General features: G+C 36.8%; 1 protein-coding gene across 44 annotated transcripts in view; it reads left to right on the top strand.

The window, feature by feature from the left end:
- Positions 1-17,603, top strand: part of NRCAM (neuronal cell adhesion molecule) — a 312,039-nt gene that overhangs the window by 143,888 nt on the left and 150,548 nt on the right. For all 44 annotated transcript variants that reach the window (XM_055392636.2, XM_055392655.2, XM_055392645.2 and 41 more), the window contains one exon: positions 3,740-3,806. The gene's annotated coding sequence lies outside the window, so the exon portion shown is untranslated. The remainder of the gene's footprint in view (positions 1-3,739; positions 3,807-17,603) is intronic.

The raw sequence follows: 17,603 nt of genomic DNA, 5'->3' as shown, positions 1-17,603 counted from the left end.
TTTATGAAACCATGAAGTATACCAAGCACGAATGTCTCAGTCTGTTTTGTGCAACAGAGTACTATAGACTAGGTAATTTATAAGGAAAATAAATGTATTTGGCTCATGGTTCTGGAGGCAGAGAAGTCCAAGTTCAAGAGGCCTGCATCTGGTGAGGGCCTTCTTGCTGCATCATCCCATAGCAGAAAACAGAAGGATGAGAAAGGGCAAGATAGAGTGTACATGAAAGCAAGAGGAAAAGGGGAACAGAAGTCACTTTTATGACAAATCCACTCTTGTGAGAACAAACCTACTCCCACAATATTGACGTGAATCCATGCATGAGGGCAAAGCCCCTCATGACCTAATCACCTCTTAAAGATCCCACCTCTGAACATTGTTGTATTTGTGATTAAGTTTCCCACCTATGAACTTTGTGAAGCACATTCAAACCATAGCAACTATGTACCATGGAAGGCTACATTTATGTATATGACAACATGATTTCCAGCATGCTGACAGTAAGGTGGTATATATCCAACATGTCCTCTATCAATGTAATTTGCTCACTATTGGATGTTTGCATCAGTCTACAAGGTAGCAAATGATAGTGTCACTTGAGGCAGTCAGATGCTTCTGTGAGTGATCAGTCTTCAGTCTTCAAGGACCAATGTGTTAATTTCTCTGAAAGGTAAAGCATGATCCACATTGGTTCACCTGCAAGTTTCTTGCTCGAATGGATCCCTTCTTGCTCCCACCCTAACTTCCACAAGATGTATAACATGGGGTCAGTCCCAAGTCCCAACAAGTTTAGTCTTACAGGAGTAGGCTGAACTTGGTGCTAAACTTGGGGCCAGAAGTCAGGGGCCTGTGTTCCCAGGACCCCAGCCAGCTAGGTTGTGGTAGAGGGAGGGCCCTCTGGGTGCCATCTGATGGAGCTGTAGTTGGAGAACATGCTTTATCTCACTCAGACCATACTGTCTGTTTTTTGGAATGTATTTTGTTTCATAGGCTGCTGTAATGGGAGAACTGGGTTTCAAGATGATTTTGGCTTCTGGCCTTGTCAAGCTGAATTAGCGGCTGGATGACAGGCATACCCTAGAGAAACCAAAGATAAATGCCAGTTTTAACAAGGTGGTTTTTTTATCCTTTTTTCTCCAGTTAAGTATGAATGGAACCCAAATTCAGTCCAAGGATCATGTCAAAGGCAGGAAATTAAGAAAAAAAAAGTTTGGGCTTAGTATGATTTTACTACTAGTCGAATTTGTGTTAAGACCAAAGATTAAATATAAATTTATAATTTACTGTCATTTTATAGTGATAAAAGGCAGAACAGTTTTGCATGTTGCACAAATACATACTTGTGCAGATATATAAATATATTCTTGCGTATAAAGTTTTCAGAATTGATGTTCTGAAAACTATTTCTCATCTGTATTTATTTTGAAGAGTGTAGACAGAATTGACTGGGTTGTTGGGGGCGGTGGGGGCAATCAAAGGCTTGATATCTTAATGTAATCTAACCTTTACTGTATTGTTAAGGAGGCCAGTTTTTAGAAATCAGCCTCACAAGAACCAAAGAGTAAACATCTCTAATATCTTTAGAGTTGAACTAAAAAGTATAAGCCAAATGAGATTTTGCAAGTTTTTGCCTGCTGATACTTTTTACCTAATACTGCTTGTAATAGCAGATTTTCAGTTGCATTGAATGTTATGAATTCTTATTTTAAAACCAAACAACTCTTTCTCTGCCAAAAAAGTCCAGCAAAAAAATGTGTCCCAATCCATAGCAATTTACTCTGAAACAGGAAGTTTATTATTTTATTTTTCCATAAGTGGCTAAGGCAAGTATTCACTTTTCAGAATTATTTGAATTTTTAGTGTTATATGCTATTGAATTACTATTATTGTAATTGATTTGTTATGTGTACTGTGGGCTTTGGGTTTCTTACATTTTTCACGTGGATGTTATCTGTCTTTTCTGAAGGCTACTTTAAAAATACATCAAATCTTATCTTGACCTTTTGACTTAGGACTGATTTTATTTAATAGGGTAAGTTGATTGCATTTTGGTTAAAAAATTAAATTGTTACTTGGTTATTGGAAAAATAGTCCTTAGCAATGATGTATTACCCTATTCTCTTGACCTAAATGTGTTTTGGGGTAATGAAAGGCCATTGACACATTTGTCAAAACAAGAGTAATGAATGTAACAAAAAGTCATTTCCTAGAAATGTTGGGCATAATTGCTGACATGGTAATACAATTAATACAGTCTTTTGGTGGTCTTTGCAAACCCTTCAGGGTTTACATCACCACAAGGTGGTTAAAAATGTAGCAGTGCCCTATCAATAATATATATAAGTAAGGATGAAATAGTTTTTCCACGTGATGCCGTGGAACCATGTTATGCAAAATTACATATCTGTGCTTTTTAGAGCGTTTTGCCCTGAATTGGATTATGCTGAGAACTATTAAAACTTAGGAATCCATCAGCATGTGGACTGAGATCCCTCATGGTAGGAAGCATGAAGTATTTATATTTTATTTTTTTCTTGTTTAGATTTATCCAGTGAATTGGCGGATATGTATTAAGTGCTCAATATAAGTTTGCTGAATTGAGTTGTTATTGTAGATATATCTTAAAATTCTTATAGATGCTCTCCTACACAACTCTAGGGTTTTTTTTAAAAAAGTGAAAACAATATTACTATAAAATTGGTTCCAATTCTAAGGAAAAATCACAAACCTCCACAATATTAATATTTTGTCCTGATAAAATATCATTGCTTTACATGCAATGAAAATCTATTAAGGGTGGTTTTATATGTAATTAACATTTTTTGCAACTTAATTCAGGGAATATTTTATAACACATACATAAGCAAAACCAGCTGAGATTATTAAGCATCTTTTATTAACGGAATAATTTTGTGATTCATAGTTGTCCTAATATTTGAGTGCAGTCCAGAGTTCCTGAATTGACACTTGTTTCTCTTCTCTGAAGGGTTTTTCAGAGGTTGATAGTATGACTTCTGTTTCCAGAAATCCAAAGTTCAAAAAGACACAAATCCTCCCTTAGAAACCTTGGGCGTCACTGAATTGGTTGTTTAAAAAATGAAACTTAATGTGCTCAGCTGTGATTGTTCTACTCGCCATCCCTCCTCTCTTTCTCTGGCTAATTCTCAGCTGGACTATTTGCAAAGGAAACATTGAGGCTGACGAGAGGAGAGTTGGAGACTGCAGAACTTGGGAGCTGTCCACTGCTCTGCCTTTGTCACAGCCCAGGTGGAACTCACTCCTCAAATCTTGGTTGTTCCCAGCTTCTTTTTATGACCCTTGTTGAAAACCTGGGGCCTTTCAAACATAACCTAGAAAATTTCTATGCTACCAAATAAAAAAATTTAAATAATAATAATAATAAGCCCATAGCAAAGTATTTTATCCACACTCTATAGATACATTACAAAAACACCTTTATTCCTCTAAACTGAAAAGAGGAATCAGACGTGATTCTCTAGGCTGGAATCCTTTAATGGGATGTCCACCAGAGTTCTGGTCACTTCTCTGCTGTCACTTTTGATTGAAGCCGGCAGAGATATGTTTTGGCAAATCTAGTCATGATTTGTCTTCCTTGCAGGGCTCTCTCTTTAATTGTGTTTCCCATCAGAGAGCCAGTTGGAGTTAATATATTGACACTCTGCTGTGATTGATGACAATCAGTGTCGTGTTAATGTTTCTCCCATTTTTTAACCCACAGAGCAATGCTAAGAAGATGTTTGGTTTAAAGAATTAAAAGGAAGAACAACTTAAGAGCTTCTTCAAAGGTAAGAGTTTGTCTTCTCAAAACATTTGAATTCGTAGTTAAAGATAAGAATTATAATATTAAATAATGTGATTATGTAATATTATTGCCATATTTAATACTTTTCAATCCAGAGAGTATGATAAAAGACAGAGAGTAGAAACATAGATGCAAAAACATTAATCATACCAATGTCAAAGAAGATAGATCAAATACATAGGGAAGAAAACCAGCCCTCATGTCCTTTCATAGTAATAAGATTTTTGTTTAAGTAAATCATGAATCATAAAGCCCAGAAAATAGAGAGCAGAGGCAAAGCACTGCTAGTAAAAATGTTTATAAAGGGACTAAAGATTAAAAATTATAGGGAATCATTTACAAGAAAATAATTTTCTTTTTGATTCAATAATATATCAAAAGTCTCCTGAGGGTATACATACCATCCATTAATGATTTTTCTTGTCTCACAATGGAGTCCAAAGAATAAAAATATCTCCTTTGAAGGTTTAAATGTTACTTTGAAATGTGATTTCTGCTTTGTAAATTCCTTCCCCATTTCTTATTTCCTACCCCGCTGTCCGCCCCATTCCTATTTATGCCATTCAGCATTATCAGCTCTAGAATGGACCCTGTTAGGCCTATGATGCCTTCTGAAAGGCCATCTATTATAGTACTGAACTTGATGAAAAAATAATCTTACTTGGAGATCTGGAACACAGTTCAGAGAACTGTATCTCAACCAATAATAGCTTTTTTAAGGAATTATGAGAGCACGATTGTTCAGACATTCAGTTCTTTACCTTGTTGATTTCATTTAACAAATAAACTCATGGATTTTAGTTAAGGAAAGAAGATTGTATACAAGCTTTTGAGATAGTAAAATCCTTTGAGCATGTTGTCTCTTGTTCCTGAGAATTCTTAGGTTGATCCATTGAGATGTCCTTTTGTAATTGAAAGGAAATGATTCATGCCTCAGCTGAATTTGCTTCCATTGTGTTGTATTGAAACTGACTTCATATGACTAGTTCTTACAGTGTTTCAAAATACCATCAGAAATCCCCAAATTAGTAGACTGGAAACTAAGAATGTTGCTTTGTAAATCAAATAGCACAAATTTTGTTCTGCTGGAACAGTCCCTGAAAAGTGAAAATTAGCAGAGACTAGCAAAATTGATGTTAGGTAATTATGACCAACACCAAAATAGCCTTAATTTTGTACAAATGGCTCTTTTAAGAGAAAGCTCCCTTTGTTGAAGCAAAATGACCTATTTTATAAAGTTTTTATGTACCCCTCTCCTCTACAAGTGTCCTTGTTTCATAAAAAACACCTGCAAGGTAAAGCAATGTGATAGTAAGTACCATCCATTCTGACAGGGACATATACCAAATTACAGTTGTTAGAAACTAGGAGTTACTAGTAATGGTATTAAGTATGGTGGCTTACCAGTACAATACTAGTATCAGCAGTAAGGTATGGAAAATTCTTTCATAGATAATATATTGTCTGATATCTATAAGGTAGTAAGACACTGAGGGCGGGAGTTTATTTGTAAAAATGGTGTTTTCTGGTGAGCAGGGAAAACAGCGGCCACTGTGAGGAAGTACATGGTGCCCTTTTAAGGTAGAAACGCTTGGCTCAACAGCAGGTGCTCTCCCACTTCCTAGCCCACTCTCAGGTAGTTCTAAGGGAGTTTTTCTGGCTGGATGCATTATTTTTTCTTTCTTCCATCGTGTGAAGGGTACTCGATTGAAAATCTCTGTCTTCTAGAGCAACAAGTGAAAAGGCTCGATTCTTCTTTTCTCAATACACACTTCTTGTTGGTCTTTCTGGCTAGCCTTTTGTTAATTGGCTCAAGAGAGCTTTTAGTTGTCAGGTCCTATGAGAGCCACTAAAATGTCTCATTTTTTGGTTTCGTGAATGGTTGAATCTTGTCAAAACTAAATACTGAGTCTTCTCAGTTTGTTTCCCTGGCCTCACAAAGACTGACTGAAACTTCCCAAAATTCTAAAGCACACTTATACTCAGAATGTCCCTAGGCTATTCAAGTATTTGGCCTCTGACATTAGAATAAATAAGTTTTTTTCGTAGCTACTTAGAGTTTTCAGTAGTTTTTCCCACATTCACTGGCATGCTGTGATGTTCAGAAAAATGCATGCAGCCAGAATTGTGGACTGTGGTTTGCAAACTCTCAGGCCCATCCCACATCCTTCTCTTTGGGAAGTGCCCTCTATCTGCCCTTATCCAGTGTCACACATAAAAACTGCTCACGTTTGCCATTAACCCTAATGTGTATATTCTCTCCCTGGAAATCTAACTTCTACCTGCATTGAAAACCTTGAGCTAAAATGCAAGGCTGCTAGTGGTGGCATTTTGATAATCAACCAGAGTGAGGAGAGAGGATACCTCTGAAATCACTTCGTAAAATGAGTTTTCCGCTGGCCACATTTGTGTAAGTTTGGTCCTAGTAGTAACCATAAGGAGTCTGAGGAAGAAGAATGCCCAGGCTGCACCTTAAAGCATGTTCCCATTTGGCAGCAAGCTGTGTATGAAGAATAACCTGACAAGGTGCTGGAGTCATTTACTGACTGTTTTGGTGGATGACTTGAAATTTGTTCTTTCCCTTGGACTTTACAATACCGAGTTGTTAAAGTTATATGTACATCTTAGGAGAAGGGTAGTTACATCCTGAATAGATAATAGTAAAACTGGTAAGAGTAAAAAGACTTTTATCTTATAATTAAGTTGATTTGTAAAAGTGAACCTGTATTTTATTACAAAATCCTAATAGTTATACAATTTTAATACTATTTATTTATTTAATTTATTTATTTCTTGAGATGGAGTCTCACTTGTCACCCAGGTTGCAGTGCAATGGCGCGATCTCTGCTCACTGCAAACTCCATCTCCCGGGTTCAAGTGATTCTCATCCCTCAGCCTCCTGAGTAGCTAGAATTACAGATGCATACCACCATGCCTGGCTACTTTTTGCATTTTTAATAGAGACAGGGTTTCACCATGTTGGCCAGGCTGGTCTTGAGCTCCTGGCCTCAAGTGATCTGCCTGCCTTGGCCTCACAAAGTACTGGAATTACAGGCATGAGCCACCATGCCTGGCCAATTTTTAATACAATTTAACAGTAAAGACAGCTGTCAAAATTTTGTCCTACAGGATCATTTTAAAGCTGAGTTTAGTTGATACCAGTCAAATCAAGAAGACCCAGCACCCACAGAAAGAATACTTGCCCCATGAAGCTGAAGATAAAAAGCTCATGAATAAAGCAGTTACTCTGGGATGCCTAGAACTTATAAAAACCAAGACAGGGATCTAACTCCAAGTAAAAAATATTTACCTCTTTATTGTTTTATACCAGTAAAGTTTGATTCAATATGTAGTCATCTGGAAAACTAGAACAATCTTTTCTTATACAAATTAACTTCCTCCCTCTTCATTGTGACATAGCATGAAGGCAAGGCACAGATTTCAACTAAGTGACATCTCTTGAAACATTAGCATACTTGGACAGTCCCTCTATTGTGATCGTGATGAACTTTTTCACAGAATGACTACTTACCACTGAAATGCAGCATTCCTGGAAGCTGAATGACAGTGCAGTGAAGAACATTCTGTTCTTTCAACCCAGGCGACTGCCCAGCTTTCCATTTCCACATGAAGTCTGAGCAGTGCTCTCTGTCTTGGGGTCAGATGGAAGCATATTAAATTCAATGTGCAACATTTCTGTAGGGAGGCTAAATTATACATTTCCTGATATTTATCTCTGAGTTTTATTCGCATCCGTGATTGAGATGCCTTTATTGATTAGGCATCTCATTTCTGCCTCTTGCATCCTATCCTCATTATTCTTATGGGACACAGCCATTTTTCTCTGGACACCTCACCTTATCCCCCTTCTCACCACTCCCACCATTCTGGGCTGCTCAGTTTGATAGCCATTTCTGAAGGCTCAGAAAGAGCAGTTGAAATGTGTTTGAAGAAAGACATCAGCATTTTCTCTTGGGAGATAGCTGGGTAAGGATAATGCCATAGTGAGACAATGATGAAAACAGTGGCATTATGTTTTTGTGGCAGCAATAATTGGTGCTAGTAGTCAGTAGAAGGAATCCTGCAACTTTTATGTGTTCCCCCCTCTCCTCCCATTGTAGTCTAGTGGGGAGAAATATCTGGTTTGAAACTGGAAATAAAAAACTGCCTGAGTCACTCCAGTACATGAAATGTAGAGCACTTAGCATTTATACACCAGAGGGCTAATGCGTGACCTTTGCAAATAGCTTCTTGCATATACTTACTGGATTTGATTTCTTTTCCTTGCTGTACTTTTGGCTTGTAGTTCTTAACTGTTTTCTGGGATTATTAGAATCAGAACTTGTGATGAAATAAGTCTAGATTCGTGACCCATAGACTTTAATTTTGAGGTTCACCAAAATGACCAGAACAGTGCCACCAAAAGGCAGGGGCACTGCCCTGTGGCTCTTGTTCCCAGCAAGTACAACCTCTGTTAAAATAATTCTCACCCTGAGAGGAAGCTTATTCCAAATGAAAGTTATAAATGGCATCCCTTATTCATTGAGTTAGGATCTTTATATTCAGCATTCTTATCACCAGAATCATCATTTATTGAACTTTAACTGTGCAACATAACCTAATGGGTGAGATACTACAAGTATGGACAATTGGAAGTGAGACACAGCAGGAATACTGGAAGGCCTCAGGTGTTCAGGTCCACATGGTACTCTATACAAAGGTAGACATGTGTGCCTAGGTTCTACGGGTGTTTTATCATGTCTATTCCTTCCAGCATCTGGCCATTTCATCCCTGGCTGCTTTTGGAGAGAGTCAAATCCTGACAGGAGGGTTATCTAGGGAACTACCCAGGAGGAAAATGAAACCCAGTGTGGAGCAGGAGGCCAGGACCAGGCCCCTGCTGGTAATGCAGTATGTTGCTGTCACAACTGACTGCATACACAAATAGATGCTTGGATTTTTTTTTTTTTTTTTTTGCTTTGCTTTGTTTTCTTTTATTTTGCCTTTCATGACAGCATTCATTTTGTAAGGCAAAGAAAAAAAATCTCTTGGATGGATTCAAGTTTTCATATCTGCAGAAGGCATTTCTACAGCTATTGTCAAACTTAGCTGGTCTGTAAAGATTCTTTGTTTCTGGTTGACTGTTGCAGAAAGCAAGTTCATAAACTACCACGAATACAGGAGAGAATGATTTCTATTGAAAGAGTCGAGTAGGATATGGTGCATGGAGCCAGTCCTGAAAAGGGTTTTGTTTCTTGTAGCATGGTGGAAATTCACATTCACATTGCTGCTCTGTGCTCTTTAGCATGCTACAGTGAAACAATGGCCATGCCAGCCGTTGTAGCAGTGTTGATTAATGCATTCCTTGAATGTGTTGATTAATGTGTTCCTGGGATGCCTCCTTAAGCCGCCACTGCACCTGAGGTGTGTCAGATATGCCTTCTCCCCGGCTGCTGCTTCGCTCGCATGAGCCCGTTTACACATGGGTCTTTTGTGTGTATATTTCACACCAGTGCCTTTATGAATAAAATACAGATCTAGCAGACTTTTTACAGACATATTATCATCTGACAGAAGTGTCTACATTATAATCTAGTTGGGACTCTATAAACTATGATGTTCATAGGAGGAATGCTCTTCTAATAAACACAAATGCTTGGTGGCATGGCTTAGTGGCATCTCTCTGTCCTGTGCATAATCCCACCCAGGGATTTATTTTTATTCTTTTCAAAAGTTTTGTAAAGAAATAAAACTGAAAATACTTATGGAGTACAGTTTGCACTTGAATAATATGGGAAGAGATGTGTAAATGGATTGCCCATTAGACACTTGGTACACTTGGAGTCTCACTTGGAAACCCACTCCTTTCAGGCCAGACAGGGTAATTCTGTTTCCACTCTGCTTCATTCCAGGTTGTGACTTCTCCTGCTGTATTCTGAATTCTCATTAAATAACATGTTTGTTTCGTAGCATGTTTCCAGAAAGACTTACCTTGATGTGGTTCTACCTAACTAATGGTTTGAAAAAGATAAGTGGGAGGTTTTTGTAATTTGTAACTTGTAACTTGAGACATAAGACTTCTACTACTACTTTAAAAACTTTCTAACCTTTTAATTCTCAGCAAGAAGACCAAAAGGATTAGAAAGCCATGTTTTAAAATGATGTGAGAAGGTTCAGGCATAGAAGAAATGGCCCAGTGGTGCTGGGGTGATGGCATTGCCTGCTGTGCCTTGAGGCTCACACTATAGTATTTTAACAGAGGAAACCATCCGTGCTATTCAGAAAAATTGCCTTTAACATTGGTAAAAGCAAAGCAAACAAATTCATCTTGAATAAGAGGGAATTTTTATATAATAAAAAATTATCATATGAAGCCATTATATAAAGAAGTGGTAAAGTCTACAATATTTATTGCTGCTAAATCTTGGCATGAAATTAATGGTGAAGGATGGCATTTTGATATTTTTAAGAATAAGACTTCAATGAGGATTCTTTATTCTTTTAACACATATTAGTGACAAGACTATTCAAAGGTCTGCTTTGAGGTTCACAGAATACATAACTTCTGTTATTTCAGTAATAATAATTAACCCCAAAATTCACTATTATTTTAAATGGTTGTTTATATCTGTCTCACAGAGAGTATTTGTGGAAAATGGAAAATATTGAATTATTTCTTTTGCATTTGCGTACATAAACTTCTCTTTTGGAACTTGCGGTACACAGAATATGTGTTTAAATCATTTTAATACATGTTAGATTTGGAAGCTATATTTGGAAACACTAATCTTATTTGAAATGTATTAGTTTTCAGATAACTTTTAATTATACGATCTATTTAAAAGCAAAATGCACCAAAAAGGTATCTAAGAGGGAGTATACATGTATAATTAGACATGCGTTTTCTTGGTTTGCCTTGAATTCTGCAAGAATTGAAGGGGTAAACAAAGAGAAGCAGTGAGCACAATTAATCTGGTTTTCTGCAAAGCTTTTGATACTGTACTGAATAAAGCTGCTGACAGAAGCTGTTAGCTTGGGGAAGGAAAGGCCATAGGAGGAACAGGTTATGAAAGGAGAGAATGGAAGGCAGAGGACAGTCCAACACGGAGAAGAAGCACAGGGGAAATGGCTTCTGCACGTTTCTATTTATTTACTTTTGTCAAAAAGCACAGAGAAGATGCAGTTAATGTAGTTTCCTAAATGGCTTCCTTCCCTGGGGCAAAAAAAAAAAAAAAAAAAAAAAAAACTGAGAAGGAACTTGACAAATATGACTAGACAAAAGTACCATATTTAAATGATTCAAATGACCTGGAAAATATATCTACGTTCCAAGTGTCCTATAAAATATTTCTTTATTATGTAACATTTCTCTCTTACTGAGAATCCAACTGTAAATATTCTTTAATGCAAAAACAGTCTTCAAATCGATTTGATTTGCAAAATAATAAGTTATTTGACTGGGATATATTTTTAAAGGTATCTGAAAAACTTTCTTGCCATAGAGGAGTAGGAAAAGTAAATATATTCTACCCAAACCAGAAGTCATCCCTAAGGAAAACATACCCTAAATTTTCCCCTGGGTCTTCTCATTGATGGTTGTTGATAACCCAGACAGGTTTATGGTAGATTGATAGACATTTTTATTTTCCTGAAAACAGACCTTTAGATGCTAAGATTTTTCTTCTGTAGATCAATCTCCAAGTTCAGCAAGGAGGTAGATTTCAAATACCTACATTATAATAGACTTCTTGATTCTGTCCAAATTATTTTCTTTTTTGTAATGTAGCTGCCTTGATCCAGTAAGTGAGCTAATATTTAGGGTATGGAAAGACCCTTGTTAGAAAGAGTCCATAATGGAAAGCCTTTCTTTTATAAAACAGATTTCCCTCAGTTATGAGTCAAATGTGGTTCCCCATAAGAAGCATGTTCAGTAACCATTGAATGAGTGCTGGGAACATTGTTTATAGTTGAACCTAGAACCTCAACATTTTATTGATAATAAATCACAGTTTATTCTGAAGTCATTTGGGTCTCATTGGTACAAATAAGATACTAATTTATGGAATCTACATGTAATGCCTGTCTGGTGGCCATCTTTATTAATAAACATTATCTATTGCTTGTTATAAATAGGGAACTGCGAGAGGTGATAAAATGCAAAAAGAGCCAGATACGGCTCTTGCTCTTCAGGGAATCACACTCATTCAGATGTATATGTATAAATTGACTGTTCATATACACACATATGTACATCAAAAAAAAAAAAGCATGGAATAGCATTATTGATGGTTAAATGTGTTGTAGAGGCCAAAAGTGCTCTAGGAGTTCAAAAGAGTGGTGACCAGTAGGTACTGGGAGACTAACCAAGGTTTATGACTGGTTTGGACTTTAACTGATCATTAAGGAAGAATTATTCTAAAAGTAGTTTAGAAAAATTAAAAAGAGTAGAAATTACAGTGGGGAAAATCACAGTGTCTTGAGTGGGGAGGGAGATAAGCATGGTATTTGAATAGTAAAAGAGAAAACAAGTAAACCTGTTTAAAGCAGCAAGTAGACCTAAGAAATGATTGAAAGTAATTTTGGAAAGGTGTTCACTTCTTCCCTGCTTTCTTCATGAATGAATGATCATTTATACATTCATTCATAAGTGAGCTACTGTGCTTCAGATATTCCTAAACAGTAGCAAGTAAGCTGTACATGAAGTGTATACAGCACAGTAATTGCAATGTGGCGTAATTAGTACAAAAATATGAAAATATACATATATATTATGTACATGTATATGTATTGTGTACATATACATGTAAAGGTGTAATAGTGATATAAAGGTAAATGTAGCAACTCTGCATGGTGGCATCAGGAAAATCCTTGAGAAAGAACATGAAACATGGGTGGACATCCCCCAGGCAGACATGGAGAAGGACATCCAGGCTCTGGGAGAGCCGAGGCCAACTAGATCTTACGTGAAGCCATGTAGTAGATACACTCCAAGTGCCTCGGTATATGATTGAAGGTGGAGAAGTTGGAGCTGCTGTGAAGACAGGTTGGAGAGGTCATCTGTGGCCAGGAATTTGGGATAGATTATGGGATTCCATTTACAGATTTTGAGTACAGGAGTCACGTGGTCAGATCTGAGTTCAGAACAGACACCCCAGCAGCTATATGTAGAATAGATTGGAGTACTGGTGAAATCAGAAGCTGGAAACCAGTAGGAGGCTAGAGATGATAAGAAGCAATAGAGCTTGGGCCACTGTCCTAGCAGAGGGGCTGAAGAGGAGACGGTACACAGTATATTTGCCAACTGAGAATGAAGAATGAGGAAGAGCAAGGCCTGATCTCTGCCATTAGAGACTGGACAGATGGTGGTGATACTGACCAGAGTAGAAAATGTACCTGAACAGCCAGCCACAGTGGCTCATGCCTGTAATCCTAGCACTTTGGGAGGCCGAGGTGGGTGCATCACTTGAGGTCAGGAGTTCAAGACCAGCCTGGCCAACATGGTGAAACCCCATCTCTACTAAAAATACAAAAATTACCTGGGCGTGGTGGCACGTGTCTGTAATCCCAGCTACTCAGTAGGCTGAGGCATGAGAATTGCTTGAACCCAGGAGGCAGAGGTTGCAGTGAGCCAAGATGGAGCCACTGCACTCCAACCTGGGCTGCAGAGCAATACTCTGTCTCAAAAACTAAAATAAAATAAAAAATAAAATGCAGCAGAAGGGCTGCTTTTAAGAGGAAGATAGGACTGTGATGAATCTGTTGTTTAAAATATGTCTAATTGTGAATATACTATACGGAGTTTGAATTATATAAAGTTATGAACTCATTAAGTTCTTGAGTGAGAAGTGATATATGCCCAGTGTTGTTTTGAGAAGGCTAATTTGGCATCTATATTTTAGGAAAGTTTGGTGAAAGGACATAGAAGATGAGAAAAGCAGTTAGGAAATTATTGCTTTGCTAGATATATTTGTACTGAGATCCCAAAACTACAGGTGAGGCCATGGGAATGGTAGGCAGAGATCCTGGGAGTCAAGCAGTTTGCCTCTTGAGGAGGACAGTAGCTCCTTGCCTTCTGTCACTTTGTTTAAATTTACCAAGAACTTTAGTTCCATCATTCTGTGAATACAATCTTATTTGAGACATATTTGTTCTCAGTTGGACATCTTAAATGGAATTCAGAAAACAGGGTTGGCAGCAGTGATAACTGGTCATCCCAGTTTGTCCTGAGATTTAGTGTACTTTTTTGAAGAAGAGGGGTGGTTTCTCGGGGACTCCATGCAAGTAGAATTCATGCCATCAGTCATCACCAAGAGAACTAGCTGTAGAAGCCAAAAGGTCAAAAACTTATATTAACTGAGGGACCTGGAATGTACACAATTCAGACTGAAATTATTTTCTCAAAGAGTGATCTGAATGAAGAAAATTTTGCCAAGAGCAAAAATGAAGGAAAACAGTACATAGCATTCCCAAGGGTCACTGGAAACATTTTTTGAAGCAATAACACGGAACAATATGTCATTATTACTAAGCAGACAAATTTGAGTGAAATATAAGGGGAAAGAGCTGCATTGTTTCTGTTGTTGATTTGTTGTGGGTTTTTTTTTTTTTTTTGTACTTTGGTCACTGTTTAGAAAGGGTGATCAGTTAGACACAGGCCACATGTTTAAGGTGATATTTCTGTGAAACATTTTCATCTTAATAATTATTTCATATTTATTATGATGAAAGGCATTTAACCTTAGAGCATGTACAAAGCTGAGTCGCAAGTCTCAGAAATAGTGTCCTAAAGTGATGTATTGGCCTCAGAGGGAATTCATATGTACTTATACACAAATTCACCATAATGAATGCACCAAATCATACTTTTAAATGCCCGAATAATTCATACTCATAAATTTTTCATTTTGAGCCCCTAGATATTTTTTAATCAAAACTCATACCACTATCCATTCATCTTCCATTCAATCAAATGGAAAATAGCCATATTTTTTCAAAAACAGCAAAATTATCTAATTTCCCTTCTACTTCTCATGTCCATAGGATAAGCAAAAGAAAAAAAATCCGAAATACCTGAGTTGGCACTTTAAAAATTTATCCCAGAAACATGAGATGGGATGGTCAGAGGTCATGCAGTTGGTGTCATGGGGGCACCCTGCCTGTTTTCTTCTGTAGCTCGTACCAGTCACGCCTTGTTGGTGCTAATGACTTCCCAGGTGCCTGGTACCAATTCTTCATTAGTTGCTGTTGTCCTAGAAATCTGTGTAGGTCATGGATCCTATTTTCTGAAAAACCATTTAATACTTATTTTAATTTCTGTAAATGTTGTCTGTGGAAAAGAACATTTCCACATTTTGCTTGCCATTGTTCTGAATCTGACTGGCATATAACACACTTTGGCATCTGTAATGAAATTACATTAATCGTCTGTCCTTAACTCTTTTCCTGGTAAAAGGAATGGGAAATCTTTGTTCAGATATGCAATAACAGTATTTTCAAATTGTTCAAATTATATAGAATTCTTTGCAGATTATGTTAGAGAATTCATTACAATTTAAATTCATTTTATTATCAAAATTATTCTTTGTTTTTTGGTATTACATAATGGTCTTCCTTATAATGGAGCATTTTACTTCTATTTATAGAATATAGAGAATGTTGTGTAGTTTGCTGTTTTATTTTTTTAAAGAACTATTTTTAACAAAAATTTGATTCAATGAAATGTAATTCTATTTCCTGAATAAAACATAAAATAAAACGTAATTTTTTAAGAAAAGCTTTAAAAAAACGTAATTTTTTAAAAAAGCTTTCTGTTATTGAGTTGTATTATTATATTTTAACCAAAAATTTGAATTTAAAAATAATCTTTTCTAAGATTGAGTTTCTCTTAAGTCATAAAATATTTTACTGCCCCCAAATGAGCACCATAATTTTAATGTCACAATAAATTAGGAAAAAAAATGGAGAAATTCCAGGTTGCAAAGCCAGATCTGATACAAATTTTGCCTGATGCCTTTATTATTACCTTACACTTCCTCCTAGCCTGTGTGCCTCAACAGGATAGACATGTGACATTTTTCTTTGGAAATTTGACTTAGTCTTTTCAATGGTGTCCCTAGTTTAACACAACATGGAGGCAAAATATTTTCTGGAAGGATCTCAACTTACCCAGGGATGCATTTCTCTTTTGCTTCTCTGTTTGTTGGCGTATGCATGACATAATGACCTTTTTAGAAAATAGATGTTTATTATAAAAATAGCATCTGGTATCCTCTAACATTTTATTGCATAAAGATAAATTAGTTTAATTTTATATAATATATTTTAACTTCTTCCCAATGGTGATGGCCTTCTTCAATATTTAATAAGGTAAAATTAGCATACTATTACAATAACAATTGAGAATAATCAAATATGCCCTAAGCAGTGTTTTTTCAATATCAGGGCTTTTTCTCTCTTCTCTTGCTCTTTTGTAAAAAAAAAAAAAAAAAATGTCAACAGAAATTTGGGGAAGGATTACATTTGTATGTAGGCAGTAATATCTTAACAGGAGGCTTAGATATTCCTAGTGATACCTGTTCTGAAAACCATACGTTCTACTGTAATAAAAGCAGTCATCATTTATTGAGGCTTACCATGTGCTAGACATGTTCTAAGTACTGCACATGTTTTATCTCATCCTCACAGTAACTTGTTATTTATACTCATTTTATAGATGAAGACATCGAGGTACAGTGTTAATTACATCACTCAGGGACACAGAGCTAGTAAACGGTAGAGCAGGGCTTCAAACCAAGGCAGTCTAATTCCAGGGTTCATGTACTTCACCACCACATCACTGCTTGGACACAAAATGTGCCCACCAGAATGCTTAATTAGTTCACAAGAGCTGCACTTGGCCTTGAGACTTCTGGTCAATGTGCTGTATGTACATGACAAATAAGGTCTCATATGGAAGTCAAAGTTATTACCCTGCTGCCCGTTCACATCAAATAATAAATCTAAAGACTGTCAAGGTTGTTGCACTGCACATGTGGCTCTAAATATCTATTCCATGTTTGTGTGCATTGCAGAGAATAAATAGGTGCAACAGAAAGAGAAAAACAAATTCTAGACCAAACAATATAATATGGTTAGGAATGCTTGCCTGCTATTACATTGGGTATTCTTATCTCTTGTATGACTGATTCTATCTGAAAAAAAATTCTTGGACTGTAGTGTCACTGTGGTTTGCTCACAGGTCTGACCTTTGTCCACAGTAATAGAAATCGTGGTAATGAAAGCTCACTTTTTATACCTTTTCCCCAGCCCATGCCACCTCTTCTTTCCTAGAGCTGTCCCCCAGGAACTTGAGCCACGTTTTATTCACACAGGATTTCAAAGGCAGCTTGGTAACTACTGCTTCTCAGAAGAAATTTACTGATAGCTGCTTTGATGTGACTTTTTACTCCTTTCCCTGGCCCCTTCACATCCTCACCCAGTGTTTTGGGTTTTTTTTTTTTTTTACTTTTCTTTTCTTTCTTTCTTTCTTTCTTTTTTTTTTTTTTTGAGATGGAGTCTTGCTCTGTGGCCCAGGCTGGAGTGCAGTAGTGTGATCTCGGCTCACTGCAAACTCTGCCTGGAAGATAAATAGTCTTGAAGAGAGACAAAGGAAGGAAAATTTAAATCCTATTATTAGATTCAAGCAGAAGAATTCCATGTGGAAGGTTTGGGTTTGTTGTTGTTGTTGTTTGGTGTGTTTTTTGTTTTTTGTTTTGTTTTGTTTTGTTTTTTGAGATGGAGT

The sequence above is a fragment of the Gorilla gorilla genome, chromosome 6 (genome assembly GCF_029281585.2).
Source record: "Gorilla gorilla gorilla isolate KB3781 chromosome 6, NHGRI_mGorGor1-v2.1_pri, whole genome shotgun sequence".
Lineage (NCBI taxonomy): Eukaryota > Metazoa > Chordata > Mammalia > Primates > Hominidae > Gorilla > Gorilla gorilla.
This window is presented reverse-complemented; position numbering and strand designations above follow the sequence as displayed.